The following is a 25,699-nucleotide window of genomic DNA, read 5'->3' as shown; positions in this document are numbered from 1 at the left end:
GACACCATAACGGTGTACGACACCAGATATAAAGTCTATCATTGGTCCGGCTTCGGCTGTTTTAACTGGTTTGGCCTCTATCCACTTAGTGAATTTATCTACCATGACCAGCAGATATTTTTTCTTATGGCTTCCCCCTTTAAGGGGTCCGACCATATCGAGCCCCCAGGCTGCGAAAGGCCAAGTAATGGGGATTGTTTGTAGGGCGGTAGGCGGCATATGGCTTTGATTGGCGAAAAGCTGGCATCCTACACAACGTTGGACAAGGTCTTGTGCATCTGCTCGGGCCGTCGGCCAGAAGAAACCGGTATGGAAGGCTTTACTTACAAGAGCCCGAGCCGTGGCGTTGTGTCCGCCGAGACCAGCATGGATTTCGGCCAGGAGCTGCCGTCCCTCTTCTTCGGAGATACATCTTTGAAGTATTCCGGTAGCGCTCTTCTTGTAGAGCTCTCCTTCATGAACCTTGTAGGCTTTCGAACACCGAACGATGCATCGAGCCTCATTCTGGTCCTCAGGGAGCTCTCGCCTATTGAGGTATGCTAAGAAGGGTTCGGTCCATGGGGCAATTACTGCCATTATTAGATGGGCCGATGGTGTTATTTCGGTGGCTGAGCCCCCGATGATATCGGTATTTTGTTCGGAATCTGGGGGTATAATCGGATCCGGACTAGTGTTGCCGCTCTCATCCTGCCACACCGCGGATGGCTTGAAGAGCCTTTCCAAAAAGATGTTAGGAGGGACGGGGTCACGCTTGGCGCCCATGCGAGCAAGGACATCCGCCGCTTGATTACTTTCTCGAGCCACATGGTGAAACTCGAGTCCCTCAAACCGAGCTGATATTTTGAGTACGGCGTTACGATAGGCCGCCATCTTCGGATCTTTGGTATCGAAGTCTCCGTTTATTTGGGATATTGCGATATTTGAATCCCCGCGCACCTCCAGGCGTTGTATGCCCATGGATACAGCCATGAAGACCGTGCAATAAGGCCTCGTATTCGGCTGCGTTATTGGAGTCTGTGTATAATATTTGGAATACGTACTAGACTGTGTCTCCTATGGGGGACATTAAGACAATGCCCGCTCCTAAACCGGCCAGCATTTTAGAGCCATCGAAGTGCATGACCTAGTTGGAATATGTACCGTATTCTTTAGGGAGTTCGGCCTCTGTCCATTCGGCGACGAAGTCGGCCAATACTTGGGATTTAATGGCTCGGCGTGGTTTCTATATTATATCGAATGGCAAGAGCTCAATGGCCCACTTGGCAATCCGGCCTGTAGCATCGCAGTTGTTCAATATGTCATTGAGTGGTACTTGGGAAGCGACCGTGACCGAGCACTCTTGGAAGTAGTGCCTAGCTTCCGGGATGCCATGAAGACCGCGTATGCTATCTTTTGGTAATGAGGGTACCGCGATTTGCACGGTGTGAGGACAGTGGATACACAGTATACCAGTTTCTGAAGTGGGAATTTATGTCCGTCCTCCTCTCATTCAACGACGAGCACCGCACTCACCACCTGGTGTGTTGCAGAGATGTATAATAACATGGGTTCGCCAACGTTCGGCGCGGCCAGGATTGGGTTGCTTGCTAAAAGAGCTTTTATTTCTTCCAGTCCGGCCGTTGCCGCGTCCGTCCACTTGAAGTGGTCGGTGCATCAGAGCAGGCAATATAGTGGTAATGCCTTTTCTCCTAACCTGGAGATAAAGCGGCTTAAAGCTGCCACGCATCCGGCTAGTATTTGGACCTGTTTGGGGTCTATTGGTGTAGCCAATTGTGACAAAGCTCGGATTTTGGCTGGGTTTGCCTCAATTCCTCTATTGGAAACAATGAAGCCCAGCAGTTTTCCGGCGGGAACGACGAAAACACACTTTTCCAGATAGATCTTGATCTCATATGTACGGAAGTTGTCGAATGTGAGACGCAGGTCATCTACTAGTGACTCGGCATGCTTAGTTTTGATGACGACGTCATCCACGTATGCTTTGACCGTCTTGCCGATTTGTTTCTCCAGGCATGTTTGAATCATGCGTTGGTAGGTGGCGTCGGCGTTTTTCAGCCCGAAGGGCATAGTGTTGAAGCAGAAAGGCCCGTATAGGGTAATGAACGCAGTTGCGGCTTGATCAGACTCCTTCATTTTGATTTGATGGTATCCGGAGTATGCGTCAAGGAAACACAGTGAGTCATGTCCTGCAGTAGCATCAATGATCTGATCGATGCGGGGGGGAAGGGATCCTTAGGGCAGGCCTTGTTGAGGTCTTTGAAATCGACACATAGGCGCCAGGATTTATCCTTCTTTCGTACCATCACCACGTTTGCTAGCCAGTCCGGATGTTTTATTTCTCTGATGAACCCGGCCTCAATTAACTTGGCTAGCTCCTCCCCCATAGCTTGTCGTTTGGGTTCGGAAAAGCGCCGGAGTGTTTGCTTGACCGGCTTGTATCCCTTCAATATATTGAGGCTGTGTTCGGCCAACCTGCGTGGGATTCCTGGCATATCAGAAGGGTGCCAGGCAAATATGTCCTAGTTCTCGCGCAGGAATGCGCATAGTGCAGCGTCGACCATCAGATCCAGTTGTGCCCCGATGGAAGCTGTCTTCTTGGGGTCCGTCGGGTGAACTTGAAATTTGACTATTTCGTCTGCTGGTTTGAAGAAGGTGGACTTGGGGCGCTTATCGAGGATCACGTCGTCCCTATCCACCGTGGAGTGTAGTGCGGTTAATTCTTCGGCCGCCAGGGCCTCGGATAGCGCCTCGAGGGCCAGGGATGCGGTTTTGTTTTCAGCACGGAGTGCTACATCCCGATAACTGGCGAGAGTGATAATACTGTTGGGCCCGGGCATCTTGAGCTTCATATACCCGTAATGAGGTATGGCTTGAAAGCGCGTGAATGTGTCTCGCCCCAACAGGGCGTGATATCCACTGTTGAAAGGGGCCACTTGGAAGGTTATCTGTTCGGACCGATAGTTCTCCGGCGTGCCGAATACCATGTCGAGCTTAATTTTTCCCGCGCATCTTCCTTCCCGACTGGGAATGATTCCTCGAAAGGTCGTATTACTTTGCTCGATGCGGCCTCTATCTATTTGCATTTTATTGAGCGTGTCCTCGTAGATGAGGTTCAGTCCGCTGCCGCCGTCCATGAGCAGTTTAGTGAACCAAAATCCATCCACAATTGGGTTGAGGACCAAGGCGGCTGGTGCCCGGACTGAACGGGATTTTGGTTCATCATTGGCATTAAAAGTTATGGCCGTGTCGTTCCAGGGATTTATTGCTGCGACTTGGGAGACTTCGGCGAGGTCACGGTGTGCTCTCTTGCGCCGATTGTTTGAAGTGAAAGTCTCAAAGACGGTCAATACTCTGAGGTCGTCGTCTTTCGGAGAGTGCTGCACTGAGGTATTTTTGGTGAGGATGTCCTCGCTGCTCTTGGCCACTAGCCGGAGTATCCAACATGCTCTGAGGCTGTGGGTTGGTTCGGTATCCGGTGTCGTGTGTATTTTGCATGGCTTATAAAGCCATCCCTCAAGAACGGTTCCACGTCCCATAATGGGTTTGATTTTCTTGCCTACGAGGTCGGGTGCCCCGCGAGGGTGCATCCTTTTTGCCCGCCAGGGAGGTGGCATGAAGGCCGGTGGTTCCCAGCGGGCTGTCTGAGTTTTCCAGGCGCTTTCCATTGCGCAGTACTTCTGTACTATGGTTGCCAAGTCAGCGAAGTGTAGTACGCGATGGCGGTTGAGGGCGTTGAGGATTCCTTCGTCCGTGCAATTATTGCAGAATACTGAAATCGCGTCCTCATTGCGACAATCTTTAATCTTGTCCTTGACAAGCAGGAATCTGGCCCAAAAGTGATGGACTGTTTCCTGAGACTGCTGCCGTATGTACATGAGGTTGCGTATATCCAGGGGACCGGAATTGCTTGGAGAATATTGCTTGTGGTGGGTGGGTGGCGTTAAATCCGAACCCTGACCCAATGTGGAGTTAGGAGTTTGAAAAACTTTCGAGTTTAATAGTTCGGGCTCCGGGACGTCCAATGATTCTTCAGGCTCAACGCCCGATTCTAAGTTCGGATGACTGAGAGTGTCCCCCCGCAGGCGGGTATCTAGCTCTCTGAGTTCGGAAATCCGAACACAGCTTGTTTTCAACATAGGGGAAGAGCCGTTGTTTTTTTGCTCCTCTACGACCGCTATCTGATGGGTGATCGACGGAGATTTGATTTCTCTCTGATCGGGTTTAAGCCCGATCTGATCATAGTCTAAAGCGACCCCCAGGGCGGTGATGCGATCCAGTAATTCGTTTAAAGACGACAAATCTGCCGGATCCATCCGTTTGGAGTACTCGGGGCCAACACGGAGACGATTTTCGATGACTTGGGAAGTCATCATCGGCTTAACGGCCGAATGGGCGGCCATGGTAAAGTTTCCCAGCCGGAGGGTTTGGCCTGCGGCCATTGCTCCTCCGGAAGTGATACTGTCCTTGATAGCAAGGTGAGCCATCAATCCTGTCGCCGACGCCACAGAGGAACTCTCAATGAAAGCACCAATGTCGGCGTCAAAACTGCCAGATCTCGGGTAGGGGGTCCCGAACTGTGTGTTTGAGGATCAAAGGTAACAGGAGACAGGGACACGATGTTTACCCAGGTTCGGGCCCTCTTGCTGGAGGTAATACCCTACTTCCTACTTGATTATCTTGGATGAATATGGGGTTTACAAGAGTTGATCTACCTCGAGATCGTAATGGCTAAACCCTAGATGTCTAGCATGTATGATTATGATTACCTCTACGGACTAAACCCTCCGGTTTATATAGACACCGGAGGGGCCTAGGATTGTACACAGTCGGTTTACAGAGAAATGAATCTTCACATCCGAACGCCCAGCTTGCCTTCCACGCCAAGGGGAGTCCCATCCGGACATGGGAGGAAGTCTTCTGTCTTGTATCTTCACGGCCCATTAGTCCGACCCACGTCACATAGCCCGGACACCCGAGGACCCCTTAATCCAGGACTCGCTGAGTTAAGTTTCCTAGCCATAGACATGTGTTGTCATTTGATGAATGGGATCACATCATTAGAGAATGATGTGATGAACAAGACCCATCCGTTAGCTTAGCATAATGATCGTTTAGTTTTTTTGCTATTGCTTTCTTTGTGACTTATACATGTTCCTCTGACTATGAGATTATGCAACTCCCGAATACCGGAGGAACACCTTGTGTGCTATCAAACGTCACAACGTAACTGGGTGATTATAAAGATGCTCTACAGGTGTCTCCGATGGTGTTTGTTGAGTTGGCATAGATCGAATTAGGATTTGTCACTCCGTGTATCGGAGAGGTATCTCTGGGCCCTCTCGGTAATGCACATCACTATGAGCCTTGCAAGCAATGTGACTAATGAGTTAGTCACGGGATGATGCATTACGGAACGAGTAAAGAGACTTGCCGTAACGAGATTGAACTAGGTATGATGATACCGACGATCGAATCTCGGGCAAGTAACATACCGATGACAAAGGGAACAACGTATGTTGTTATGCGGTTTGACCGATAAAGATCTTCGTAGAATATGTAGGAGCCAATATGAGCATCCAGGTTCCGCTATTGGTTATTGACTGGAGATGTGTCTCGGTCATGTCTACATAGTTCTTGAACTCGTAGGGTCCGCACGCTTAACGTTCGATGACGATTTGTATTATGAGTTATGTGATTTGCTGACCGAAGTTTGTTCGGAGTCTCGGATGAGATCACGGACATGACGAGGAGTCTCGAAATGGTCGAGACATAAAGATTGATATATTGGACGATGTTATTCGGACACCAGCTGAGTTCCGAGAGGTACCGGATAATTATCAGAGTGTCGGAGGATTATCGGAACCCCCCGGGGGAACTAATGGGCCATGATGGGCCTTAGTGGGGAGAGAGGAAGGGCCACAAAGGGCTGGCCACGCCCCCCCCCCTTGGGTCCGAATTGGACTAGGGGAAGGGGGCGGCGCCCCCTGTCGGTGTCAAAACCGGTGGATCTCGGGTAGGGGGTCCCGAACTGTGCGTCTAAGGTCGATGGTTGCAGGAGACAGGGGACATGATGTTTACCCAGGTTCGGGCCCTCTCTATGGAGCTAATACCCTACTTCCTGCTTGATTGATCATGAATATGAGTATTACAAGAGTTGATCTACCACGAGATCGTAATGGCTAAACCCTAGAAGCCTAGCCTTTATGACTATGGTAATGAGTATATCCTTTCCAGACTACACCCTCCGGTTTATATAGACACCGGGGGGATCTAGGATTACATAGAGTCGGTTACATAAGAAGGAATCTTCATGGTTAATCGCCAAGCTTGCCTTCCACGCCAAGGAGAGTCAATCCGGACACGGGTACAGTCTTCGGCCTTCGTGTCTTCACAGTCCATCAGTCCGGCCCATGGATAACAGGCCGGATGCTCGAGGACCCCTTAGTCTAGGACTCCCTCATTAGCCCCTGAACCTGGCTTCAATGACGAGGAGTCCGGCGCGCAGATTGTCTTCGGCATTGCAAGGCGGGTTCCCTTCTATCCGAACTCCAAGATAGTCTTCGGACGCGATGATAGTATCCGGACCTGTCACACACACCATACACAACCAAGAGAGAATATAATTTTACACGAGTCCAATCCGCTGACAAATTTTGTAGCATGACATCACGTCGACCGGTCATAATTCCGGACCGTTTGTGTCCGCCGCTCCACGTCCCGAGACGCGGTTGCCATTGGCACGTCTTGTCAAAGCAGAGATCGTGTCCCCTTATCGTGGGATTCTCATCAATGCGGGCATGGGTAACCCAACCGTGCCGTTTATACAGCCCTTGGGAATAGGCGAATTCTAAGGCGAGTGGGGAGGCGTTCAATATTTACTGCCTTTATAAGGGGATAAGGATTCCCTCTTCCTCTCCCACGCCTTCTCTCTATCTCCGCCCTTCCAATCTCGAGCTCCAGCGCCCAAGTTCTCATCTCCTTTCCACTCGAGCTAGCACTCAACCATGTCCGGATCCGGAGGTCAGGGCAAGTGGATGGTCTCCTCCGTCAAGGAGGAGGACATTACTGAGCTTCGGGCGGCCGAATACTTGGCGAAGGAAATCGCCCACCACCTGCCGGCCGAGGGACAAGTCGTCCCCACGCCGGAGCCCAACGAGAGGGTGGTATTCATCCCTCATTTCTTCCGCGGACTAGGGTTCCCACTCCACCCTTTCGTCCGCGGGCTGATGTATTATTACGGGATAGATTTTCACGATCTGTCCCCGAACTCCTTCCTCAACATCTCGGCGTTTATCGTCGTGTGTGATGCCTTCCTCCGCATCCAACCCCACTTCGGGCTATGGCTCAAAGTCTTCAATGTGAAGCCGAAGGTGGTGGATGGCCAGCACGCGGAGTGCGGGGGAGCCATGGTGAGTAAGCTGTCCAACGTCTCCTGGCTGAAAGGCACTTTCGTGGAGACAGTAAAGGAGTGGCAGAAACAGTGGTTCTACATCACAGAACCCCGCGGCACCACCTGGGCCGCAGCTGCCGAATTCCGCTCTGGTGCTCCCATGCGACTCACCTCCTGGGTCGAGAAGAGTCCGAACTGGTGTTCGCCCGATGAGCTGATAGCGCTGCAGACGTGCGTTCAAAGTATGATAGCCAAGAACGTCAAGCTTGTCGATGTAATCCAGGTGATGCTAGTTCGCCGGATCCTCCCGTGCCAGCGCAGAAGTCGCCCTCTGTGGGAGTTTAATCCGAAGAAGCACCAAACCCTGGAGAGGCTCTTCGAAACCACTCACGAAGGTGCCTGGAAGTTGCTCTTTAAGGGCAACGAGAAACCGCCGGCCACAGATTCAGACCGTGGGCACGATTTTAAACACGTCGCCAGCGAGGTATGTTATTTTTGACGTATACCCTACTTGTTTGTTTCGAGGATGATGTCTGAGTTTTATCATTGCTTTTTCAGGATTGGATGGAGAGGGCGAAGCGGATCCAGTGTCCGGCTCCGCTGCCTGAAGAGTCGGTCATCCCGCGCCTGGCGAAGATGCTGGTGTTGGCGCCATATAAGGCACTGGAGAAGAAGGCCAAGAAGAAGGCCAAGGAGGCCGAAAGTGGCCCCCGTCGCAAGGGCACTTCGGACGTGACGTCCGAAGACGAGGAAGCCCATTCCTCCGTCCCTGAGGACGACGACGAGGAAGAGGAGGAGGAGGAGAAGAACCCTCTCCCTAAGGAGAAGAAGAGGGGGGCCTCCACGAATCTGGAGGCGGGAACGCCCAAGAAGGGGAAGGGCGCCCCTGCAGTCAACACCGCGTGGGACGTTGACAGTAGTCCGGAGCGACGCCTCCGCACTAAGCCTCAGGCCACATGGTAAGTACTATAGATCCCATACATAAGTGTACCCGGCCTCTCCTTTTTCATTGTTTTAACGTGGTTAATTGTGCCATTGCAGTCCGGCCCGTGGCAGCATCCAGCGATCCTCATCTGGGGGTTCGTTGGATCCGGCGGAAATGGCCAGTATGTCGCCGCCGCCCGCTTATTCCCCCGAGGCCAAGGACGACACCGAAGTGTTGTCCCGGAGGACCGCTCCGAGCCGAGGGAGGGGCCCAGGACGCTGTCCAGGAGGCGCCGCAAGGCGAGACCTCCGCTGCGGACACATGGGGGAGCAGATCCCCATGGCGACTGGCGAAGAGGGACGTATTCAGTTCGGCCCTCAGCCGAATACGATCCGGGGACCGATACGGCCCCGGAATCCGGCGCGCGCCTTCCTTCGAAGGAGGGGAGTGCACCAATTCCACCGATGGCCCCTGTCCAACCAGGGGCACCGGATAACCCGATGGAGGCACTACGAGGCGCCTCCATTGTGGACGAGCACCGTGTCCTTATGGGTACGGTGATCGAGAAGGTTCAGTCCGTCAAGAGCGGACTAAACGAGGCCTGCAACAATCTGTTGATAGGTTTTGAGGTAAGTCACGTAGAAAGAGAACACCCCGTGCTGACAGTAGCCCCTGAGACACTGTCCGGTGTTCGGAAAGAAAGGCCGGGCAGAGGATCAACCCTTTGTAGGAGACTAACTTGATATGTATGAATGAGCAAGCGTCGCTGTTGGCCGCTACTTCGCATGCTGCCGAAGTCTCTGAACTGAAGCAGAGGTTGGAGCGGGCCGAGAACAAGCTTGGCGAGGTGAAGATTCAGCTCCAGGAGAAGCAAGGTGAGTGATGACTTGCTGTGTATTCGGAAAGAATAAGCGGTGAGTATTGACCGGAGTGTCATGATATGTGTAGGGGCGGCGACCGAGGTCGAGGCCCTGAAAAATGCCCTGGCCGAAGCCAAGGGGAAGGCTGTCTAGTAGCAAGCCGCCCGTAAGAAGCTCAAGGCCCGGGTCAGCGAGGTCGAGCAGGAGCTCCAGGACGCGGTGAAAAAGTGCGAAGCCTTGGAGCGCGAGGCATCGGTTCAAGAGACCGAACTTACCAAGGCTCGCCAGAGCGCGGAGACTGCGCGGAATGAGGCCCGGGATGCTCTCCAGGAGATCCAGGAGGCCAAGAAGATCGCAGCGGGTAAGGCTTTTAACATGCAAAGCAAGTATGCGGAGAGAAGTACCTTTTACTAACCCGGATTCGGAGTTGCCCAGGGGCTTTTGCGGATCTGCCACGCAGCGTGTCCGATGCTGCGGAGTTCTTCCGAGCCGGAGAAGGGAATTCCACGGAGAAGTTGTTCTGGTCGCAGTATGCTGTGCTAGAACATCCGGTGCCCTTTGCCGATCAGCTGAAACAGTTGGTCGAGCTACACAAGGTGGCCGAACTGGCCATGACGGATTTAATAATCCAGCTGTGGCCAGCCGAAGCTATACCTAGCAGCTATTTTGGCCTCGTGAAGCGGGTGATGGAGGCCTTGTCCGCGGCTAGACATCGTCAAGCGATCAGTCTGCATCGAAGGTGCCGCATGGCCTTCGCCTGTTGCAAGATGTGGTGGGCGAAGATGGACGCCGTCGAGGTGGCCAGTGTGCTGCCGGAGGGCAAGGAGCACCGAACACCCGAGCAATATTTTGCGGATGTCCTGGAGGGATCTCGACTTGTAGCAGCGCATTGCGGGAAGCACATTATTTTTGAATGAAGACATTCGTTTTTGTCTTTGCCTTGTATGATGAAAACAAATCCGGTTTGTAATATAATGTTTGTTATGTTTTGATTGTTTCCTCCTGTGCGGCCGTGTTGTATGGAACCTGAGGGTTGATCAGTCATCGGCTTCTGCCCTCACGTAGGTAGTACGGAGGTGTTCGGGATGGAATCTAAACAATCTTGATCCAATTATATGGTCCTTGAAGGAGTTGTTTAGCGCAACGAACCAGGCAATCAGACTATGCGGCTTAAACGCCCTCACTTAGCCATAGGAGTTTTATAATAAAACATAGGCGCAGCCCCTGGTATACGAACCAGAGTGCTGTCAACGTCTGATCGGGAAGTGCCGATCCTTCGCGAAATGCGGAAAAAAATCTCCAACGATTTGTGACCTCCGAACAGCTGACCGGCTCTCGCCGCATCATGACAGTCAGTTTTCGGCTTTCTCTACTGAGGTGCTCATCCGGTTTAGACCAGGGCACAATCGCAGTAGTTCTCCCTTTACTACCCTAGCCGATGTAGCGGAACGTAGGGTAGCAAGCACAGGAGCCGGGCAACCCAACTATTGACCAAAGACATGATTCGAGCCAATGCATATAATGCTAAATTCGGGGTGCCGAACTTATCTATAAGAAGTGTTCGGACTTTGTTGCCGTATTACGGGGCGGTAGGGAGACCCTGGCGAATATGAAACGTACCAAAGTGCACGGGTGCGAGGATATAAGTAATTAATAGCAAAGGAAAACAGAAAAGAGCAGAGGTAGTATCTGGGGCCCCTTGACTTGGGCCGTAAATTGTTTCCATTATAGTTGGGTTAATGCGTCAAAGCGCATTTATACAAATAATGCGATAAGCAACCGGCTATTTAACATGCCAGAACCAGAGGAGAGCTGCATTTGGGTACTGAAAAACAGGTAGAGTAGTCGTTGGATTGTCCTCTAGGGCTTCCCCTGTATGCCTGTGCTCTGCGCCAATCTGGTGTACTTGTCCTTTGACAGGACCGGTAATCAGGCCATCGAAGGAGGCCTGTATAAAAGATACCTGAAAGGAAAAAGAAGGAAAAAGGAAATAGTAAAGATACCAGTGAGTCCGAGATCAGTGTAGCCGAACTACAAGCTAGCTGTGCCTCCGTCGATGCCCATGGGATTTTGAGTGCGTAATTATGTACGCGTGGTGCGGATGCCGCTACCTCATTGGGACTGGGACGGAGGCCGAATTGCTAGGCGAGATCTTGACGAGCCGAACCGTCCTGTTGCAGTGTGGTTCGGACTCTCTTAGTGATGTCCAGGGGCTCGGCAGCCGGATTACGGTTCTGCTTGAGAAGGCCGCTCTGTACCTCTGCTGCTAGGGCGGCTGTGTGCTCCTCTGTTCGGAGGGAGCGTTCAGTGTTGCCATTGAATGTTATGACGCTGCGAGGACCGGGCATCTTGAGCTTGAGATAAGCATAGTGTGGCACTGCGTTGAATCTAGCAAACGCGGTTCGTCCGAGCAGTGCGTGGTAGCCGCTGCAGAAAGGGACGATATCGAAGATTAACTCTTCGCTTCGGAAGTTATCCGGAGAACCAAAGACCACCTCCAGCGTGATTGACCCTGTACAACGGGCCTCTACGCCTGGTATGACTCCTTTAAAGGTAGTCTTTGTGGGTTTGATTCGTGAGGGATTAATGCCCATCTTCCGCACTATATCCTGATAGAGCAGGTTGAGGCTGCTACCACCGTCCATTAGGACTCGTGTTAGGTGAAATCCGTCGATGATTGGGTCGAGGACTAGTGCGGCCGAACCGCCATGGCGGATACTAGTTGGGTGATCTCGATGATCGAAGGTGATCGGGAATGACGATCACGGATTGAATTTTGGGGCGACTGGCTCTACCGCATAGACGTCCCTGAGTGCTCGCTTGCGCTCCCTTTAGGGGATGTGTGTAGCGTATATCATGTTCACCGTTTTGACTTGAGGGGGAAATTTCTTCTGCCCCCCAGTGTTCGGCTGCCGGGGCTCTTCGTCCTCGTCCTCACTTGGTGATCCCTTTTCTTTGTTCTCGGCATTTAACTTGCCAGCCTGTTTGAAAACCCAACAATCTCTATTGGTATGATTGGCTTGTTTGTCTGGGGTGCCATGTATCTGGCACGGACGATCGAGTATGCGGTCCAAGCTGGATGGTCCCTCATTGTTCCTTTTGTAGGGCTTCTTCCGCTGGCCGGACTTGGAGCCGCTGAATCCAGCGTGAACTGTCGTGTCATCGGTGTTATCGCCATTACTTCGGCGTTTGTGTTTATTGCGCTGGAGGTTGCCGGTGCTGTTTTTGGCCTCAGAGGGGCCTGCCTCGTTGGCTGTGTTTGTACTACGAGCCAGCCACTATCCTCACCCGCGCAAAAGTGGGTCATGAGTGCCGTGAGGGCTGCCATGGATTTCGGCTTTTCTTGGCCGAGGTGGCGGGCGAGCCATTCGTCACGGATGCTGTGTTTGAAGGCCGCTAGGGCTTCGGCATCCGGACAGTCAACGATCTGGTTCTTTTTGGTTAGGAACCTAGTCCAGAATTTTCTGGCTGATTCTCCAGGTTATTGAACTATATGACTTAAGTCATCAGCGTCTGGTGGCCGGACATAAGTACCTTGGAAGTTGTCAAGAAAAGCTTCTTCCAAGTCCTCCCAGCTGCCGATGGAATTTTCAGGCAGGCTATTTAACCAGTGTCTAGCTGGCCCTTTTAGTTTTAGTGGGAGGTATTTGATGGCGTGGAGGTCGTCTCCTCTGGCCATATGGATGTGGAGAATAAAATCTTCGATCCACACTGCGGGATCGGTTGTTCCGTCGTATGATTCTATATTGACGGGCTTGAACCCCTCGGGGAATTCGTGATCCAGTACTTCATCTGTGAAGCAGAGAGGGTGTGCGGCGCCTCTATATCGGGCCGCATCACGGCGCACCTCCGATGAAGTCCGTCTGTGGTTATCGGCCCGGGCGTGACTGGGTTTGTCACGTCCGAATAGGTAGCCGTCATCCCAAGTTGGGAAGCGCCCTCGCGATCCGTAGATTGATCTGGTGTGTCCTGCTCTACTGTATAGGTCCTGCCGAAGGTCGTATGTAAGGTTCCGAGCTGTTTTGTCCCTGTTTTTACGAGGCGGTGGGGCGGGCTGTTGTTCGACCTGAGTTGCCATTTTATCCCGACCGCGGGGTGGTCGGTCCGCCGCACTATCCTGACCGCGTGGTGGTCGTTCCGCATTACGCGAGGGAGGTATGGGATCTGGTGCCTCCTCATCGAACTGAGGTAGCAGTCTGCGCTTTGGGTAACTCTTGGCTGGGCGCTTGAGGCCCTATTCTTCGGCTGCCAGGACATCGGTCCATCTGTCAATGAGTAGGTCTTGATCAGCTTGGAGCTGCTGCTGCTTTTTCTTCAGGCTTCTTGCAGTAGCTATTAGCTGGCGCTTGAAGCGCTCCTGCTCGATGGGTGCCTCAGGCACAATGAAATCCTCGCTGTCGAGGCTCTCCTCATCCTCGGAGACTGGACGATAACTATCGTCATCCGGGTCATTGGGCATGGCCTGTTTATCAGGGTTAACTTGCCCGTTGTCTTGTTCCTCCTGTTCGGATGCTGCTCCAACAGGGTCTTCATTGTTTTCGGCATCACCCGGAGTACTATTTTCTCCGGTGCCAGTGTTGCCATCTTTTGAGCGACGAGGCTTAGAACGGCGTTTAGGGCGCCGGCGCTTGGACTGTGTCTCAGAAGGTTTATTCGCAACTGGATCTTCTTTGTCATCGTCGCTAGCTTTTTTAGGTGTGTCAACCATGTACACATCGTACGAAGAGGTGGCCGTCCAACGTCCAGTGAATGGCGGGTCTTGGCCTTGCTCCTTGTCGGCATCGTCGTCCATACCGTCGATGTCTTCGGAGCCATAGTCAAGCACGTCGGTTAAGTCATCGACAGTGGCTATGAAGTGGGTGGCGGGTGGGAAGCAAAATTCCCCATCATCAGCCTCTAGCTCGAACAGAACATAGTTCGGCTGTGAGTCCTTCTCCAAGGACAAATTCTTTAAAGAGTTTAGCACATCACCCAAAGGTGAGTGCTGGAAGATGTCTGCGGCGCTGAATTCGAAAATCGATAACCGATCCAGCTCGGTGTCCGCAGGCGTACATGGTCCGGAACTTATAGTCGGACACGAGTCCGGAGTTCCGTTGACACAAATATTGCAGGGTGTCGAGTCTGTGTGCGGCTCCAACACCGTGGACTCTGCGGCCTCGGATGGCACGATCTGCTCCGGTTCTAAGGCTATTGCAGCAACAGGAACCATCTCCTGGATGTGATCCGATGACAGATTTAAGTCATGTTCATCGGAGTGAGGGGGAGTGATTGTCGCGGTCTCGAATCTGTCGAAGATCAGGTCTCCGCGGACGTCCGCGACGTAGTTCAAGCTTCCAAATCTGACCTGATGGCCAAGGGCGTACCTATCGATCTGCTCCAGATGGCCAAGCGAGTTGGCCCGTAGTACGAAGCCACCGAATACAAAGATCTGTCCGGGGAGGAAGGTTTGTCCTTGGACGGCGTCAGTATTGACGACTGAAAGGGCCATCGAACCTTTCGTCGACGGCACAGTGGAACTCTCAATGAAAGCACCAATGTCGGTGTCAAAACCGGCGGATCTCGGGTAGGGGGTCCCGAACTGTGCGTCTAAGGTCGATGGTTGCAGGAGACGGGGGACACGATGTTTACCCAGGTTCGGCCCTCTATATGGAGGTAATACCCTACTTCCTGCTTGATTGATCTTGATGAATATGAGCATTACAAGAGTTGATCTACCACGAGATCGTAATGGCTAAACCCTAGAAGTCTAGCATGTATGACTATTGTAATGAGTATATCTTATCCGGACTACACCCTCCGGTTTATATAGACACCGGAGGGATCTAGGGTTACATAGTGTCGGTTACGTAGGAAGAAATCTTCATAGTTGATCGCCAAGCTTGCCTTCCACGCCAAGGAGAGTCCAATCTGGACATGGGTAGAGTCTTCGGCCTTCATGTCTTCACAGGCCATCAGTCCGGCCCATGGATAACAGGCCGGACGCCCGAGGACCCCTTAGTCCAGGACTCCCTCAGACTCCCCCCCCCCATGGCGCGCCCCCCCTTGGGCCGGCCACCTCTCCTTCCCCCCTTTGTATACGTGGGAGGGGGGCACCCCAAAGGCACACCAAGTCTTCTCTTAGCCGTGTGCAGTGCCCCCCCCCCACAGTTACACACCTCGGTCATATCGTCATAGTGCTTAGGCGAAGCCCTGGGCCGGTAACTTCATCATCACCGTCGCCACGCCGTCGTCCTGGCGGAACTCTCCCTCAGCCTCAACTACATCAAGAGTTTGAGGGACGTCATCGAGCTGAACGTGTACTGAACGCGGAGGTGCCGTACGTTCGGTGCTTGGATCGGTTGGATCGCTAAGATGTACAACTACATCAACCGCGTTACTAAACGCTTCAGCTTTCGATCTACGAGGGTATGTGGACACACTCTCCCCGCTCGTTGCTATACATCTCCTAGATAGATCTTGCGTGATCGTAGGTAAACTTTTTGAAATACTGTGTTCCCCAACAGTGGCATCCGAGCCAGGTCTATGCGTAGATGTTATATGCACGAGTAGAACACAAAGAGTTGTGGGCGATAATAGTCATACTGCTTACCAGCAACGTCTTACTTTGATTCGGCGGTATTGTTGGATGAAGCGACCCGGACCGACATTACATGACCACATTCATGAGACTGGTTCTACCGACGTGCTTCGCACACAGGTGGCTAGCGGGTGTTTGTTTCTCCAACTTTAGTTGAATTGAGTTTGACTACGACCGGTCCTTGTTGAAGGTTAAAACAGCACACTTGACAAAAAATCATGGTGGTTTTGATGCGTAGGTAAGAACGGTTCTTGCTAGAAGCCCATAGCAGCCATGTAAAACTTGCAACAACAAAGTAGAGGACGTCTAACTTGTTTTTGCAGGGCTTGTTGTGATGTGATATGGTCAAGACATGATGATATATAAATTATTGTATGACATGATCATGTTTTTTAAAAGTTATCGACAACTAGCAGGAGCCTTATGGTTGTCGCTTTATTGTATGAAATGCAATCACCATGTAATTGCTTTACTTTATCACTAAGCGGTAGCGATAGTCGTAGAAGCAATAGTTGGCAAGACGACAACGGTGCTACGATGGAGATCAAGGTGTCAAGCCGGTGACGATGGTGATCATGACGATGCTTTGGAGATGGAGATCAAAGGCACAAGATGATGATGGCCATATCATATCACTTATTTTGATTGCATGTGATGTTTATCCTTTATGCATCTTATTTTGCTTAGTACAATGGTAGCATTATAAGATGATCCCTCACTAAATTTCAAGGTACATGTGTTCTCCCTGAGTATGCACCGTTGCTACAGTTCGTCGTGCCGAGACACCACGTGATGACTGGGTGTGATAAGCTCTAAGTTCACATACAACGGGTGCAAGCCAATTTTGCACACGCAGAATACTCGGGTTAAACTTGACGAGCCTAGCATATGCAGATATGGCCTCGGAACACTGAGACCGAAAGGTCGAACGTGAATCATATAGTAGATATGATCAACATAGTGATGTTCACCATTGAAAGCTACTCCATCTCACGTGATGATCGGACATGGTTTAGTTGATATGGATCACGTGATCATTTAGATGACTAGAGGGATGTCTATCTAAGTGGGAGTTCTTAAGTAATATGATTAATTGAACTTTAATTTATCATGAACTTAGGACCTGATAGTATTTTGCATGTCTATGTTGTTGTAGAGAAATGGCCCGTGCTACTGTTCCTTTGAATTTTAATGCGTTCCTAGAGAAAGCTAAGTTGAAAGATGATGGTAGCAACTACACGGACTGGGTCCGTAACTTGAGGATTATCCTCATTGCTGCACAGAAGAATTACGTCCTGGAAGCACTGCTAGGTGCAAGACCCGCTGCAGGAGCAACTCCAGATGTTATGAACGTCTAGCAGAGCAAAGCTAATGACTACTCGATAGTTCAGTGTGCCATGCTTTACGGCTTAGAATCGGGAGTTCAACGATGTTTTGAACGTCATGGATCATATGAGATGTTCCAGGAGTTGAAGTTAATATTTCAAGCAAATGCCCGGATTGAGAGATATGAAGTCTCCAGTAAGTTCTATAGCTACAAAATGGAGCAAAATAGTTCTGTCAGTGAACATATACTCAGAATGTCTGGGTACCACAAGCACTTGACTCAACTGGCAGTTAATCTTCCTGATGATAGTGTCATTGACAGAGTTCTTCAATCACTGCCACCAAGCTACAAAAGCTTCGTGATGAACTATAATATGCAAGGGATGGATAAGACAATTCCCGAGCTCTTCGCGATGCTAAAGGCTGTGGAGGTAGAAATCAAGAAGGAGCATCAAGTGTTGATGGTTAACAAGACCACTAGTTTCAAGAAGAAGGGCAAAGGGAAGAAGGGGAACTTCAAGAAGAACGGCAAGCAAGTTGCTGCTCAAGTGAAGAAGCCCAAGTCTGGACCTAAGCCTGAGACTGAGTGCTTCTACTGCAAAGGGACTGGTCACTGGAAGCGGAACTGCCCCAAGTATTTGGCGGATAAGAAGGATGGCAAAGTGAAAGGTATATTTGATATACATGTTATTGATGTGTACCTTACTAATGCTCGTAGTAGCGCCTGGGTATTTGATACTGGTTCTGTTGCTCATATTTGCAACTCGAAACAGGGGCTACGGATTAAGCGAAGATTGGCTAAGGACGAGGTGACGATGCGCGTGGGAAATGGTTCCAAAGTCGATGTGATCGCCGTCGGCACGCTACCTCTACATCTACCTTCGGGATTAGTTTTAGACCTGAATAATTGTTATTTGGTGCCAGCGTTAAGCATGAACATTATATCTGGATCTTGTTTGATGCGAGACGGTTATTCATTTAAATCAGAGAATAATGGTTGTTCTATTTATATGAGTAATATCTTTTATGGTCATGCACCCTTGATGAGTGGTCTATTTTTGTTGAATCTCGATAGTAGTGATACACATATTCATAGTATTGAAGCCAAAAGATACAAGTTTAATAATGATAGTGCAACTTATTTGTGGCACTGCCGTTTAGGTCATATTGGTGTAAAGCGCATGAAGAAACTCCATGCTGATGGGCTTTTGGAATCACTTGATTATGAATCACTTGATGCTTGCGAACCATGCCTCATGGGCAAGATGACTAAGACTCCGTTCTCCGGAACAATGGAGCGAGCAACAGACTTATTGGAAATAATACATACTGATGTATGCGGTCCGATGAGTGTTGAGGCTCGCGGCGGGTATCGTTATTTTCTGACCTTCACAGATGATTTGAGCAGATATGGGTATATCTACTTGATGAAACATAAGTCTGAAACATTTGAAAAGTTCAAAGAATTTCAGAGTGAACTGGAAAATCATCGTAGCAAGAAATAAAGTTTCTATGATCTGATCGTGGAGGTGAATATTTGAGTTATGAGTTTGGTCTTCATTTGAAACAATGTGGAATAGTTTCGCAACTCACGCCACCTGGAACACCACAGCGTAATGGTGTGTCCGAACGTCGTAACCGTACTTTATTAGATATGGTGCGATCTATGATGTCTCTTACTGATTTACCGCTATCGTTTTGGGGTTATGCTTTAGAGACAGCTGTATTCACATTAAATAGGGCACCATCTAAATCCGTTGAGACGACACCATATGATCAGTGGTTTGGCAAGAAACCCAAGTTGTCATTTCTTAAAGTTTGGGGCTGCGATACTTATGTGAAAAAGCTTCAACCTGATAAGCTCGAACCCAAATCGGAGAAATGTGTCTTCATAGGATACCCAAAGGAAACTGTTGGGTACACCTTCTATCACAGATCCGAAGGCAAGATATTCGTTGCTAAGAATGGATCCTTTCTAGAGAAGGAGTTTCTCTCGAAAGAAGTGAGTGGGAGGAAAGTAGAACTTGATGAGGTAATTGTACCTTCTCCCGAATTGGAAAGTAGTCATCACATAAATCAGTTCCAGTGATTCCTACACCAATTAGTGAGGAAGCTAATGATGATGATCATGAAACTTCTGATCAAGTTACTACCGAACCTCATATGTCAACCAGAGTAAGATCCGCACCAGTGTGGTATGGTAATCCTATTCTGGAGGTCATGTTACTTGACCATAACGAACCTACGAACTATGAAGAAGCGATGATGAGCCCAGATTCCGCGAAATGGCTTGAGGCCATGAAATCTGAGATGGGATCCATGTATGAGAACAAAGTGTGGACTTTGGTTGACTTGCCCGATGATCGGCAAGCCATAGAGAATAAATGGATCTTCAAGAAGAAGACTGACGCTGACGGTAATATTATTGTCTACAAAGCACGACTTGTTGTGAAAGGTTTTCGACAAGTTCAAGGAGTTGACTACGATGAGACCTTCTCACCCGTAGCGATGCTTAAGTCTGTGTGAATCATTATAGCAATTGCCGCATTTCATGATTATGAAATTTGGCAAATGGATGTCAAAACTGCAGTCCTTAATGGATATCTTAAAGAAGAGTTGTATATGATGCAACCAGAAGGTTTTGTCGATCCAAAAGGTGCTAACAAAGTGTGCAAGCTCCAGCGATCCATTTATGGACTGATGCAAGCCTCTCGGAGTTGGAATATACGCTTTGATAGTGTGATCAAAGCATATGGTTTTATACAGACTTATGGAGAAGCCTGTACATACAAGAAAGTGAGTGGGAGCTCTGTAGCATTTCTGATATTATATGTGGATGACATATTATTGATCGGAAATGATACTGAATTTCTGAATAGCATAAAAGGATACTTGAATAAGAATTTTTCAATGAAAGACCTCGGTGAAGCTTCTTATATATTGGGCATGAAGATCTATAGAGATAGATCAAGACGCTTAATTGGACTTTCACAAAGCACATACCTTGATAAAGTTTTGAAGAAGTTCAAAATGGATCAGTCAAAGCAAGGGTTCTTACCTGTGTTACAAGGTGTGAAATTGAGTCAGACTCAATGCCCGACCACTGCAGAAGATAGAGAGAAAATGAAAGAAATTCCCTATGCCTCAGCCATAGGTTCTATCATGTATGCAATGCTGTGTACCAGACCTGATGTGTGCCTTGCTATTAGTTTAGCAGCGAGGTACCAAAGTAATCTAGGAGTGGATCACTGGACAACGGTCAAGAACATCCTGAAATACCTAAAAAGGACTAAGGATATGTTTCTCGTTTATGGAGGTGACAAAGAGCTCGTCGTAAATGGTTACGTTGATGCAAGCTTTGACATTGATCTGGATGACTCTAAGTCACAAACCGAATATGTATTTATATTGAATGGTGGAGTTGTCAGTTGGTGCAGTTCCAAGCAGAGCGTCGTGGCGGTATCTACATGTGAAGAGGAGTACATAGCTGCTTCGGAAGCAGCAAATGAAGGATTCTGGATGAAGGAGTTCATATCCGATCTGGGTGTAATACCTAGTGCATCGGGTCCAATGAAAATCTTTTGTGACAATACTGGTGCAATTGCCTTGGCAAAGGAATCCAGATTTCATAAGAGAACCAAGCACGTCAAGAGGCGCTTCAATTCCATCCGCGATCAAGTCAAGGAGGGAGACATAGAAATTTGCAAGATACATATGGATCTGAATGTTGCAGACCCGTTGACTAAGCCTCTCTCACGAGCAAAACATGATCATAACCAAGACTCCATGGGTGTTAGAATCATTACTTTGTAACCTAGATTATTGACTCTAGTGCAAGTGGGAGACTAAAGGAAATATACCCTAGAGGCAATAATAAAGTTGTTATTTATATTTCCTTATATCATGATAAATGTTTATTATTCATCCTAGAATTGTATTAACCGTAAACTTAGTACATGTGTGAATACATAGACAAACAGAGTGTCCCTAGTATGCCTCTACTTGACTAGCTCGTTAATCAAAGATGGTTAAGTTTCCTAGCCATAGACATGTGTTGTCATTTGATGAACGGGATCACATCATTAGAGAATGATGTGATGGACAAGACCCATCCGTTAGCTTAGCATAATGATCGTTTAGTTTTTCTGCTATTGCTTTCTTCATGACTTATACACATTCCTCTGACAATGAGATTATGCAACTCCCGAATACCGGAGGAACACCTTGTGTGCTATCAAACGTCACAACGTAACTGGGTGATTATAAAGATGCTCTATAGGTGTCTCCGATGGTGTTTGTTGAGTTGGCATAGATCGAGATTAGGATTTGTCACTCCGTGTATCGGAGAGGTATCTCTGGGCCCTCTCGGTAATTCTCATCACTATAAGCCTTGCAGGCAATGTGACTAATGAGTTAGTGCGGGATGATGCATTACGGAACGAGTAAAGAGACTTGGCGGTAACGAGATTGTACTAGGTATGATGATACCGACGATCGAATCTCGGGCAAGTAACATACCAATGACAAAGGGAACAACGTATGTTCTTGTGCGGTTTGACCGATAAAGATCTTTGTAGAATATGTAGGAGCCAATATGAGCATCCAGGTTTCGCTATTGGTTACTGACCGGAGAGGTGTCTCGGTCATGTCTACATAGTTCTCGAACCCGTAGAGTCCGCACGCTTAACGTTCGATGACAATTTGTATTATGAGTTATGTGTTTTGATGAACCGAAGTTTGTTCGGAGTCCCGGATGAGATCACGAACATGACGAGAAGTCTCGAAATGGTCGAGACATAAAGATTGATATATTGGAAGGTTATGTTTGGACACCGGACTGATTTCGGAAAGGCTCGGGCATTTTTCGGAGTACCGGGGGTTACCGGAACCCCCCCCCCCCGGAGTTAATGGGCCTTCATGGGCCCTAGTGGAGAGAGGAGGCGGCGGCCAGGTGGTGGCGCGCGCCCCCCAAGCCCAATCCGAATTCGACTAGGGTTTGGGGGGCCGGCCCCCTTTCCTTCTCTCCTTCTCCTCCTTCCCTCCTTCTCCTAGTGGGAATAGGGAAGGGGGGGCGAATCCTACTTGGATCGGGAGTCCAAGTAGGACTCCCCCCCCCCCCGTGGTGCGCCCCCCTTGGGCCGGACACCTCTCCTTCCCCCCTTTATATAAGTGGGAGGGGGCACCCCAAAGGCACACCAAGTCTTCTCTTAGCCGTGTGCGGTGCCCCCCTCCATAGTTACACACCTCGGTAATATCGTCGTAGTGCTTAGCCGCAGCCCTGCGCCGATAACTTCAACATCACCGTCACCACGCCATTGTGCTGACGAAACTCTCCCTCGGCCTCAACTGGATCAAGAGTTCGAGGGACGTCATCGAGCTGAATGTGTGCTGAACGCGGAGGTGCCATATGTTCAGTGCTTGGATCGGTTGGATCGCGAAGACGTTCGACTACATCAACCGCGTTAGTAAACGCTTCCACTTTCGGTATACGAGGGTACGTGGACACACTCTCCCCGCTCGTTGCTATGCATCTCCTAGATAGATCTTGCGTGATCGTAGGTAAATTTTTTGAAATACTGCGTTCCCCAACAGGTGACATCCACACCTTCTTGATCCAGTAAGACAGGCGAAGTAGTAGATGAGTTCCGGCATCACGACGGCGTGGTGATGGTGGTGGTGATGCTATCTCCGCAGGGCTTCGCCTAAGCACTCCAAAAATATGACCGAGGGACGAAACTATGGAGAGGGGCGCCGCACACAGATACGTCTCCAACGTATCTATAATTTATGAAGTATTCATGCCATGTTTACAACAATTTTAAATGGTTTTGGTATTATTTGCATGGAACTAACCCGGACTGACGATGTTTTCAGCAGAACTACCATGGTGTTGTTTTTTGTGCTGAAATAAATGTTCTCCAAATGAGTTGAAACTTTTTGATGATTTTTTTGGAACAAAAGAGACCCCCGAAGCTTCGTGGGAGGGCCAGAAGAGCCACGAGGAGGGCACAACCCACCAGGGCGCGCCTGGTGGGCCAGGCTTGCCCCAGTGGGTTGTGCTCACCTCGAGGCACATCTTAGCGTGAAACGAACGCCAAAAAATCCTATAAATAGAGAAACCACCAGGGGTTAACCTAGATCAGAAGTTCCGCTGCCGCAAGCCTCTGTAGCCACCGAAAACCAATCTAGACCCCGTTCCGACACTCTGCCAGAGGGGGGAATCATCTTCGGTGGCCATCATCATCATCCCGGCCACAAAGATGAGGGAGTAGTCCACCCTTGGGGATGAGGGTTTGTACTAGTAGCTATGTGTTTAATCTCTCTCTCGTGTTCTTGAGATGTCACGATCTTGATGTATCGCGGGCTTTGTTAATATAGTCGGATCATATGGTGTTTTCCCCTCTCTATCTTGTTGTGATGAATTGAGTTTTTCCCTTTGAGATTTCATTGTTATCGGATTGAATACTTTTATGGATTTGAGAACACTTGATATATGTCTTGCAATTGAATACTCGTGGTGACAATGGGGTATCGTATTGATTCACTTGATATATGTTTTGGCACTCAACTCGCGGATTCCCGAGGTGACATTGGGGTAATCTCTGCTTAGGGGTTGATGCACGTTCTTATCTTTGTTTCTCCAGTAGAAATCTTGGGGCACTCTTTGAAGTTCTTCGTGTTGGATTGAGTATTATGAATATGAATTTGCTTTGGTGTTATTTTAGTACGAGCTCTAGGATAGATCGAATGGAAAGAATAGCTTTGTGTTATTTTAGTACGTACTCTTGAATAGATCATATGGAAAGAATAGCTTTGAGGTGGTTTCGTACCCTACAAACAATTTATTCTTATGTTCTCTGCAAGATAGGAACTTTGGAGTGATTCTTCATCGCACTTTCAGGGGTGGTTATATGATCCAATTATATTAGCATTGTTGAGAGGTTGCACTAGTGAAAGTACGAACCCTAGGCCTCACTCTCAAGCATTGCAATACCGTTTTTGTGCCCGTTTACTATTTGCTACCTTGCTGTTTTCATTTATTCATATTATAAAAATATATTTCTACCATTAATATTACACTTTTGTCATTTTATCTTCGCCGAACTAGGGCACCTATACAATTTGCCATTGTATTGGGTGTTGGGGACACAAGAGATTTCTTGTATTTGGTTGCAGGGTTGTTTGAGAGAGACCATCTTCATCCTACACCTCCCACGGATTGATAAAACTTAGGTCATCCACTTGAGGGAAAATTGCTACTGTCCTACAAAACTCTGCGCTTGGAGGCCCAACACGAGTCTACAAGAATAAGTTGCGTAGTAGACATCAAGCTCTTTTCTGGCGCCGTTGCCGGGGAGGTGAGTGCATGAAGGTATATCTTTAGATCTTGCAGTTGAATCTTTTAGTTTTTTGTTTTATCACTAGTTTGGTTTATAAAAGAAAACTACATAAAATGGAATTGAGGTTGCATCATATTATTGATCGTCTTTATAATATCTTTCATGAAAATGATGGATCGGAAAATTATGCTCAATTGTTAGAAGAAGAAGTCAATAAATTTTTTGGCATAAAATATTTGAATTATGAGCATGATTACAATGTTGTTATTTTGAATTCTTTGAATATCCATGATGCTAATGATATGCAAAGCCATAAGCTTGGGGATGCTATATTTGATGAAGATGATATTTTTAGTCCCCCAAGTTTTGATGAGAAAATTTATTATGATGAAAGCATGCCTCCTATTTATGATGATTACATTTATGAAAGTGGATTTGGAGAGGTCATGACTTTATTTAATGATGATTCCACTATGTTGGAAGAAGTCACAATTGATTATGACAACAAAGTTCCTATCTATGATGATTATGGTGATGACATGTATGCTATAAATAATAATGATAACCATGAAACTTGTCATCATGATTTTAATTTTCAATCCAATGATAGTTATTTTGTTGAGTTTGCTCCCACTACTATTCGTGAGAATAAATTTGCTTATGTGGAGAGTAATAAAATTTCTATGCTTATGCATCATGAAAAGAGTGCCTTATGTGATGATTATATTGTTGAATTTCTTCATGATTCTAATGAAAATTATTATGAGGGAGGAACTTTTGATTGTAGGAATTGCAATAAGATCAAGTTTCCTCTCTATGTGTTGAAAATCTTGAAGTTATGTTTGTTTTGCCTCCCCATGATAGATTATTCTTGTTCCCATAAATTGTATGATCACAAAATCCCTATGCATAGGAAGTGGGTTAGGCTTAAATGTGCTAGTCATATGCTTCATGATGCTCCCGTTATGTTTCAATTCTTACCTTTTATGCGAGCATCATTGAAATCATCATGCCTAGCTAAATGGCATTAAAGAAAAGCGCTTGTTGGTAGACAACCCAACAATTTTACCTACTGTTTTTGTGTGTTCACATGATTATGCTACTTTATTGGTCATGTTTTATTGCTTTTGTTTCAATAAAGTGCCAAGTAAACCCTTTGGGATCATGTTGGCTGATAGTTGATCTGATCTTGCTGAAAAACAGAAACTTTTGCGCTCACGAAAATAATTCTCATTTTTAACATAAGAGTGATTTTGAGTTGATTATTCTTGCCGAAGTTTA

This window comes from Triticum aestivum, chromosome 6D (assembly GCF_018294505.1).
Source record: "Triticum aestivum cultivar Chinese Spring chromosome 6D, IWGSC CS RefSeq v2.1, whole genome shotgun sequence".
Taxonomy (NCBI): Eukaryota; Viridiplantae; Streptophyta; class Magnoliopsida; order Poales; family Poaceae; genus Triticum; species Triticum aestivum.
This window is presented reverse-complemented; position numbering follows the sequence as displayed.